General features: G+C 34.8%; 1 long non-coding RNA gene across 3 annotated transcripts; it reads right to left on the bottom strand.

Annotated features, from left to right (window-relative positions):
- Positions 1-6552, bottom strand: LOC140767640 (uncharacterized). 3 transcript variants are annotated; one of them, XR_012105600.1, is made up of 6 exons: positions 6516-6552; positions 5740-5821; positions 2904-2972; positions 2548-2576; positions 2385-2435; positions 1-313 (listed from the first exon to the last, which is right to left on the bottom strand). It is a non-coding gene; the product is annotated as an uncharacterized lncRNA (long non-coding RNA). The 3 variants fall into 3 exon arrangements; XR_012105599.1 differs by lacking the exon at positions 6516-6552 and adding an exon at positions 6047-6465; XR_012105598.1 differs by lacking the exon at positions 6516-6552 and adding an exon at positions 6180-6463.
- Positions 6553-8114: the final 1562 nt, after the last annotated feature.

Genomic DNA, 8114 nt, shown 5'->3' with positions numbered 1-8114 from the left:
TTTGGAAGGATATACATGCCAAAAAATAAAAATAAAAATAAAAATAATAATAATTGAGACACTATTTATACAAAGAAAAGCCAATATTATACTACTGCCCACCCATATCCTTTGTGTACTCTTCCCGCCCTTTGCATCATAGAAACCCTCCCAGTTTTGTCCAAACCTCGAAACTGCGTCTAGATTCCATCTCCTGCTCAGAGATTGAGAGGTCAACCATTGATGTCTTTATAAGGGTGGACTTGAAAAGGTCAACCATGCTCCACTCTTGGCATTGTTGCTTGAATGATATGATCTCTACTCTGCTGAACAACTGAATGATTTTGTAGACAATGTTATGTTATGTTACAGAGGAGAAAACATAACAAGGATGCATGACATAACAGTCCATAGAAGTTTGAGAAAGATTCATTTTGATAGAATTTCAGCACAACAAATGTCAGAATTGACAACAACAAATCATGTAAATTAACAATGTCATTGTGTTTTGCATCAATGCAATGTGATCTTATCTGTAAATCAATAGCAAAAAAATCCTCCCAGAGAGATGAGCTTGTTGTGCCTTGTAGAATCTGATTGCCAATTGATGTTTTTATGCCAAGCAACAGAATAGCAAACCATGCATCTTCTTTGAAACTACACTATGAGAATCATACTAACAACATATCAAATGTCTAAATAAACTAGAATTCCAACAGTTACTATCTGAATTTGTATCTGTTAACTGCTGACATGAAATATAGTTGGGCATCCATCTGAACTAGGTTATAATTCAACTCTATCAACCAACAGAAAACCTTTAGCCAGAGGTCGCAATTATGTTCATGCTGCGTATAAAATGCCGGCCAGAATAAATATAACCAGATAACCATGAACTAAGATTCTTAAGACTTATTATAAAAACAGGTGGATAAACTCTTAAAGCTGAGTGAAATAGAATAAGACCTTAAAAGCATATAAGAAGGAGCTTTCAACTTATTGATGAAAAAGAAACTAGCATGCCAAAGCATCTTGATCTTGAACTAATTTAGATTTACGCCGAGGAAACTTTTGGTTACCATAAAACATAGATGAACAAAGACACATCTGAAGGTAGAAGTTGGACATGGACAAAACATAGAAAACATATGCCAGACCTAGAGTTGGAAAAGTGTCAAAAATGTAAGGACTAAGATGTCTAAGCTTTGTGCACATTCAGTAATACATTCTTTTATCTAACAAGTTCTAGTAGTAGCCAACCAAAATTGTCTTTGAACACTCTCTTTTACACCCAGGTAAGTTTCATAAGAGTGAAGAGGATCTTTCTTGTTCTCCAATCAAACAGCCTCAATTCCCCCCCCCCCCCCCCCCTAAATGTACCCTATCTGTTTGCATGCCACATAATGAGAAGTGAAAGCCAGAATAAAACTCACGTCAAATTAGAAAACTTTGACAACTAGATATCCTGTTTATGCAAAATATAGTAAGGTTACTAACTACTCATCTGCAAGTCATATGTATCAGAGTTTACATTCTTCTTCTATTATCACAATAAATTTCTAGTCTTTTAAGCTTCCAATTACCTCCTATAGATACATTTAACAACCCATAAACCTTAGTAGCATCTCACTTCTCTCATGTGTAGCATCTGGCATCAAAATTTCTTGTGTGTTACTTGTTGCACAATTTGTGATGGTGTTAGCTGCAAAACTTTGTCTATTGCTTATGCAAGGAAAGTACAAAGCAAGCAGCTATGATATTGAAGTTTCCAAAGCTTTGGATACCAGAAACATACTGACATTCGTACTGTTTCAGTCGAACAATCTTGAGGACCACTAAATGCCATGGAATTCAGACTCCTATGATTGGAACTTTCTTTCTTTTTTTCGTAGAAACTAAGCAGACAAGGTAAACCCATTAGAAAAGATAGCTGTCCTTATTCTTTTGCCCTACTCATGAAATTACCTCCTTCTTGCACCAATTGTACTACTTTTGTCTATCCTACGGCGACGCCTTAGAAGTAGTTGAAATACAAGTGATCTCTCGAATCGCAACCAATAGACAGACATGGACAATAATGCTGGTTTGTGCCAGCCTGCAGATGTGAGACTAGTAAACTGTTACAGAACACAACAACAAGTGACTTGATAGGCGTATCAATAATATTCAGTTATTCTTAATGAAGACCAATACAAGTCTACTCTGAAAGAAAGACAGGAAACTAAGAATATGCCTATAAATAATGCACATTTACAAATTTACATGAAGTATTATTGATTATATATTTGATGATATTATACAAATTGTAAGAATCATTTTGGATATATATATAGGCACAAGAAGTCGCGGTAAATGTTTATATTTAGCGTTTTCAAACATAGAAGAGTAATGAAAACTTATCCTACTTATCCATTCTTCCAAGTGTTTGAGTGTAATTATTTTCCATGAGAAGGCACCTGCAGAAACAAGAAGAATTTGCTCTGTCACATGATAGCATGGCATGAAAAAAATAGTGAAAATGGAGATGAAACACTATAAAAACCAGGGGAAGATCAAGCAAGAGGATACCTAACGAGGGAATCCCTGATTTCAAGATCCTACAATTGAAGAGCAAATTAAATATATTGTAATGATGTTGTTGAAAATTTCAGAAAGTAATTAACAAGTATTATACATCCATCTGAAGATCTAAAATTGGATAATCAAGAGGGTTGATCATGTGGGTGAAAAGACGATACAGAATAAATTAGAAACAGCTAAAACATAATCCAAGAAATTTCTCAAGTTGTTATTTTATGTAGTTACACCCACACATTCGCGCACGTCCACATGGAGAGAGAACCGATTTCCGCATCTTAGTACAAGGATAAATTTTTTCGCTTTGCATAAATATAAATAAAAAGATTAAACACATAAACACTAACCTTTAACTTTGAGGTAACATGATGAAAAACACACGGAGTATCCAGCCAATTAGTTTGAATTGAAAATGCCTGCATCAAGCTTCACACTGAAATCTCATTCTATTTAACATAGAAATAGAGTAAACATAGAGGTTGATAATTATAAATTTATAAGACAAAAGTGGCCATGGTAGAGCTTGGATGGACATGACAGGAAATTGCTTTGGTTGAATCATCCTCTGTTAATATATATATACCAATAAGGTCCACATAGAAAGGGTGATAAACCAATGATTTAGAGAAGATGAGTCAAAAGATAATGTGCAAAAACAGCTAGAGACAATGCCCTCAAGACAACCATGTCTGGGTCTGGCTCCTGCCTTCTTCCTTCCAATTCCTGCCACTAGGCTCTTTTCTTTTTCCCTTTTTTTTTGGTTTGAGTACTGTAGTTTGTTATAACTCTTTGGTGTTTCCCCTTTTCCAACATATGGTCTGTCCTAAAAGGGCTGATTCTTACATTCAATTAAAGGAAAATCCATTAGTAATAGAGAGGAAGTCTTGATACATTGTCTTGCAGAATACTTAATAAAAATCCGTACCCGAAGTAAATCTAAACTAGCATCATCTAACAAGTGGACAAAATGTCGACATTCCACCACACTCAATACCAAAAGATTAAATTTATTGAAGTCCTCTATTTGCACTCCCTTCAGATATTGGATATCAGCCGCCATTGATACTGCCGTGTACTCCACTGCTATTGTCATCGACAAAGACTCTAATGCCATCATCTACTCTATATCCTATAGTAGGGTGTAGTTCAACCGAGCATGACCAAGGTGGATCAAGCTTGAAATGACCCAAGATTAATGATCAAAGCTGCCTTATTTTATTTCAATTCAAGCTGCGCGCAAGCCTTGCCACAAAACTAGTATACATAGAAATATCAACAGCAAGAAGGAGAGGTGCAATGATATCCAGGATGAGGCACATGATTGTTCTTCTCCATGGGACTCTCAAAGGAATAAACTATAGAACTGAGGTGGCAAATCCAATATTAGTGCCTTTTAGAAAATATAGAGGAGGACATCATCCAAGTATAATGACAGAAAGCTTCTAAAGTGATGATAGATGAAGAAAAACAATAAAGCTAGTTGGCAGGTAGATCAATCCATGTCTCGAGAAGGAAATATTGACATGGAAGTAGTCTAACCAGGTAGTCTTCTAGATTGTTGTAAGCAAACTAGTGTGAATTAATATGGATATTCAAAGATAATGCAAGTTAACAGGGACAACACAGAGAGAATGCAATTCTATAGAGGCAATTCTAACACAATAACGACTTTCATAAACTTTCATCAAACCCCATGTATCATATGCATGCATCAATATGGCAACAAATAAGGAGAACTGATTTTGGATAAGTGAAAATTAAACAAATGAATAGTTTCCTTCTAGCCAATAAATTTTCCCTGTATGAAAACATCATGATTCTACAATATTAATGTCAGAACTTGCAAAACATAGAAAATTAACAAGGAAGAACTTCTGTTCACTGGCATGTATTGTCCAGCAAGTTCTATAAACTAAGTGTAGGCTTTTGTTTATCACATTCTAGAACAGAAATTCACATTCCATCCGCATGTTCTTTAGAATTCTGGGTAGTAAAGTATACCTCTAGATGCAAAGAAGCTCATCCAAACTACAGCTATAAATAATCCAATGATCATCTATTAACGCTCTCTCAGATTTCCAATAGTATTACATGCCAGTATAACGGAGAGATCATTGAGTATTATACTCTTGTTTCAGCTAACAAGTCTACAAAAGTAATCAGTAATAGAAGGTTTTTAAGATAGCCAGATAAACTTCATAGTTTCAAGTACTTTATATATGTTATGAACCTACAAGTATTTTTAAAGTTAGGATAATTTACGTTTCTCTTTCAATTGTATATAACTATAATGACTCGATGCACCAAATTAGAACAAGAGATGCAAGAACCAGTCCTCTTTACTACATTCAATAATGTGGAATATTAGTTGCCAAATACTTCTAAAACAAATTCCAAAATAACAACAAACTACTAAGTAAAGTAGTCTTGCGTAGTCTGCTGTTACAATTAATTGCCTCAAAGCTCATCCTTATTAGTTGGTAGGATCAACAGTTAATAAGTAAAAGTTTTTGCAATACAACAGCAAAGTAGAATGTTATCCTTTGAGAGTGATCTCCATTCAAAATCCATAAAACCGAAAAATGGAATTAATAAAAAATTTCTTTCACTCTAGCTTAGACAATAAGGATTATATTATCATATAAGACCCAAAGAAGGATTGCGAAGAGAATTATAGACCATAAGGAGATGAAACAAATCTTAAAGATCTCACAAAGAGTTTGATGACCAAATCAAATGAGTAAGAAGCCGGCGAGGCAAAATACTGTTGAACTATTGTGTTCCTTTTAATTCTATCTCAAAAGCGGAATCATGGAACAATTTGATGAATTTGGTGCAATGTCACCTTCCTCATGCATTAAGTCAAAAGACCAAAATGAGTCATGACTCCTTGTTATCTCACATCTCTTTCCCCATCTTTTTACCAAATAATATCAATCTATCTTCTTAAAATACATCACTTGATGCGCAGAACCGAAACCAACTTCACATTCACAAGAAATATCCTTCATCATATCATTTATGATTATAGATCCTATGACCACCAACCATCTCCACATACTCCTCACTAAACCACGACCTTGATCCAGTCCAACTATATTTCCAATAAAATAGAGAAGAAAAAAAAAAAAAAGAGAGGCCAAGCTAAGGAATTGCAAGACCCAAGAAATTGAAGGATAATACCTCATGTGGGAGTTCGACATGCAAGGAAGAGGATTAATTAATGGCCTTGTGGTCTCTCACTGCATCATCCATTCCTTTTTTCCTACACAACAAAAAATAAATAAAAAAAGTTGGCAGGAAGTTAGTAAGTCATGAGGAAGGCAAGAACTACAACTCCTCTATCACAAAGCTACAAGACTTGGGTCTTCTTAAAACCATCCAGAGAATAAATAAAAAAAGATAAAAAAAATCCATAAAAAGAACTAGAAGAGAGAAAGGAAGTACAAAGAGATGAGCAAGAAATAGAGAGAGAGAACGAGAGTTAGACCAGTCAAACAGTGGTTTCCGTTAAAATCGGTCCTCTATCCTCAAAAGTCACGCTCTTTTTTTTTCCCAAACAAATTAAAACGAAGGAAAAAAAAAGAAAACCCAAGAGAAATTTTGCAAAAATAGATGAGTACAGGACGAGAAGGAGCAGAATACGAATGGAGGAAGATGAGGGCCGAGGGGGAGTTATCTAGGGGAAAAAGTCTGACAGATAGAGAAGTGAGCACGCAACGAAATGGAATAAATCCCCTTATACCACCACCGAAGTGTGCTCACTCTCTTCTGTCAGCCGCGGATAACTCCCCCTTCCTTATTCCACTTCTTATCCACCCCTCCTCCTTCAAACCTTCGCTCAGATCTTCTTCTTCTTCTTCTTCTCCATCTCCTCTAAATAGAGAAAGAGATAAAGAGAGAGAGAGAGAGAGAGGGAGAGAGAGATTAGTGGAATAGTTAGCGGAGATAATACTAACCAAGTGTCGCAATGGGACGAGAAGATGTGACCCGGTACACACGTGGCGGGATAAGAGTGGGTGCGTCGGTGTGTGGGATTAGAGACTGGCCAAATTGTACCACAGATGTGCGCCCGTGGGCTTCCTCTCTATGCGTACGGGTCGGGGTTTTAATTCTTCTTCCTCTCTTTCTTTTCCTCTCTTTCCCTCCCCCCCACCCTCAACCCCCCCAACCCTCACTTCTTTGTTTTCGCCGTACTAATTGGGGGGAGACAAATGTTTAACAATAAATAAATAAATAAATAAATAAATATTGGGGGTCAAATTGTAATTTACCACCACCCCCACCACCCCCTAACTTTAAATAAAAGTTAACTTTATAATCTTTGTTGATGGTATTTATAATTATAGTTTAGCTAAAATACAAAGAGATGGGATGATACAAAATGAAGCTTATTTTTGCATAAAGTATAGGAAGGTAAAATATAAGGAGTCTTGGATCCTTAATATTTTCACTTTCTACTGCAAAAAATGATCTAGTATTTGTTAGCAGTAATAGTACCAGTCTAATTCTAAATTATAAATTCTGTATAGTCGAGTCTAGTGTTAGACATTACTTTTTTAAGACTAATTTGCTTCCTATCGATTGCTTCTGGAACATTGGATATCGACATCTTATGATACAATGACTGTCTTGCACGCGAAAGAAAACGACTATTAGAGTGCCTTGTTGAACTAGAATAATATAGTATCTTTCAAACGCAAAAGCATAAGTATAGAAAATGTATGAATAGAATGAACTGAATTAATTAACTAATGCAGGCATAGACATTTTTAAAGAATTAAACAGCCATGATGAAGTGATGCAAAAAAATAAATTTCGGCATCTGATCACAACGAAAGAATAATTAATTTTGGATTTGACCCGGACGCACAAATTGAACTGAGCCGGACAGCGTGCATATATGAGTTAATTTATATACATTCCTTTACCTATAAAATATGTAAGGCCCAAAGTTATGGAAAGCTTGGTATTTATATATCCTACGAATATTTTTCAAATAGTTAATGTGGTATAAAACTCACCTCTATTTATTTTTTATTCAATCTCTTGAATTTGTGTTTATAGGTGCATCAAAGATCAGAAGATGGAAACTTTAGGAAATTTATAGTTCATATGATTTGGTTTGGACAATTTACTAAGGTGCTCTAAATTCACAATGAAATAATATCACTCGAAATTAACAACACTAATTCTCCTTCTTCTTTTTTTGGTTAAGAACAGCCTAATTAATATAAATATTATCTTACCCATTTATTTTTACATTTTAAATGCTCACTTTGTGAATGAAAATTATGAATAAAGGAGTGAAAAGAAATTATGCAAACTTATACTATCAATTTTTTGATTAAAAAACTAATATGACAATATAAAATTCTCTCATCATATATTATTCTGGACTAGGGGAAAGAAAAGAGAAATCTAATATAGTGGAAACTAAGAAATTTAGTCTCTCTCTCTCTCTCTTAGTATTTCCTTTAATACCTTCAACATAAATACAACTAAAAATTTTATGTGGTTTCAAGTAGGAATAACTTTCTATGTCTTATTTTAAACTC

Source organism: Typha angustifolia, chromosome 9 (genome assembly GCF_048772165.1).
Source record: "Typha angustifolia cultivar Huaian chromosome 9, ASM4877216v1, whole genome shotgun sequence".
NCBI lineage: Eukaryota > Viridiplantae > Streptophyta > Magnoliopsida > Poales > Typhaceae > Typha > Typha angustifolia.
Note: the sequence above shows the minus strand (reverse complement) of the source record. Positions and strands in the feature narration are given on the sequence as shown.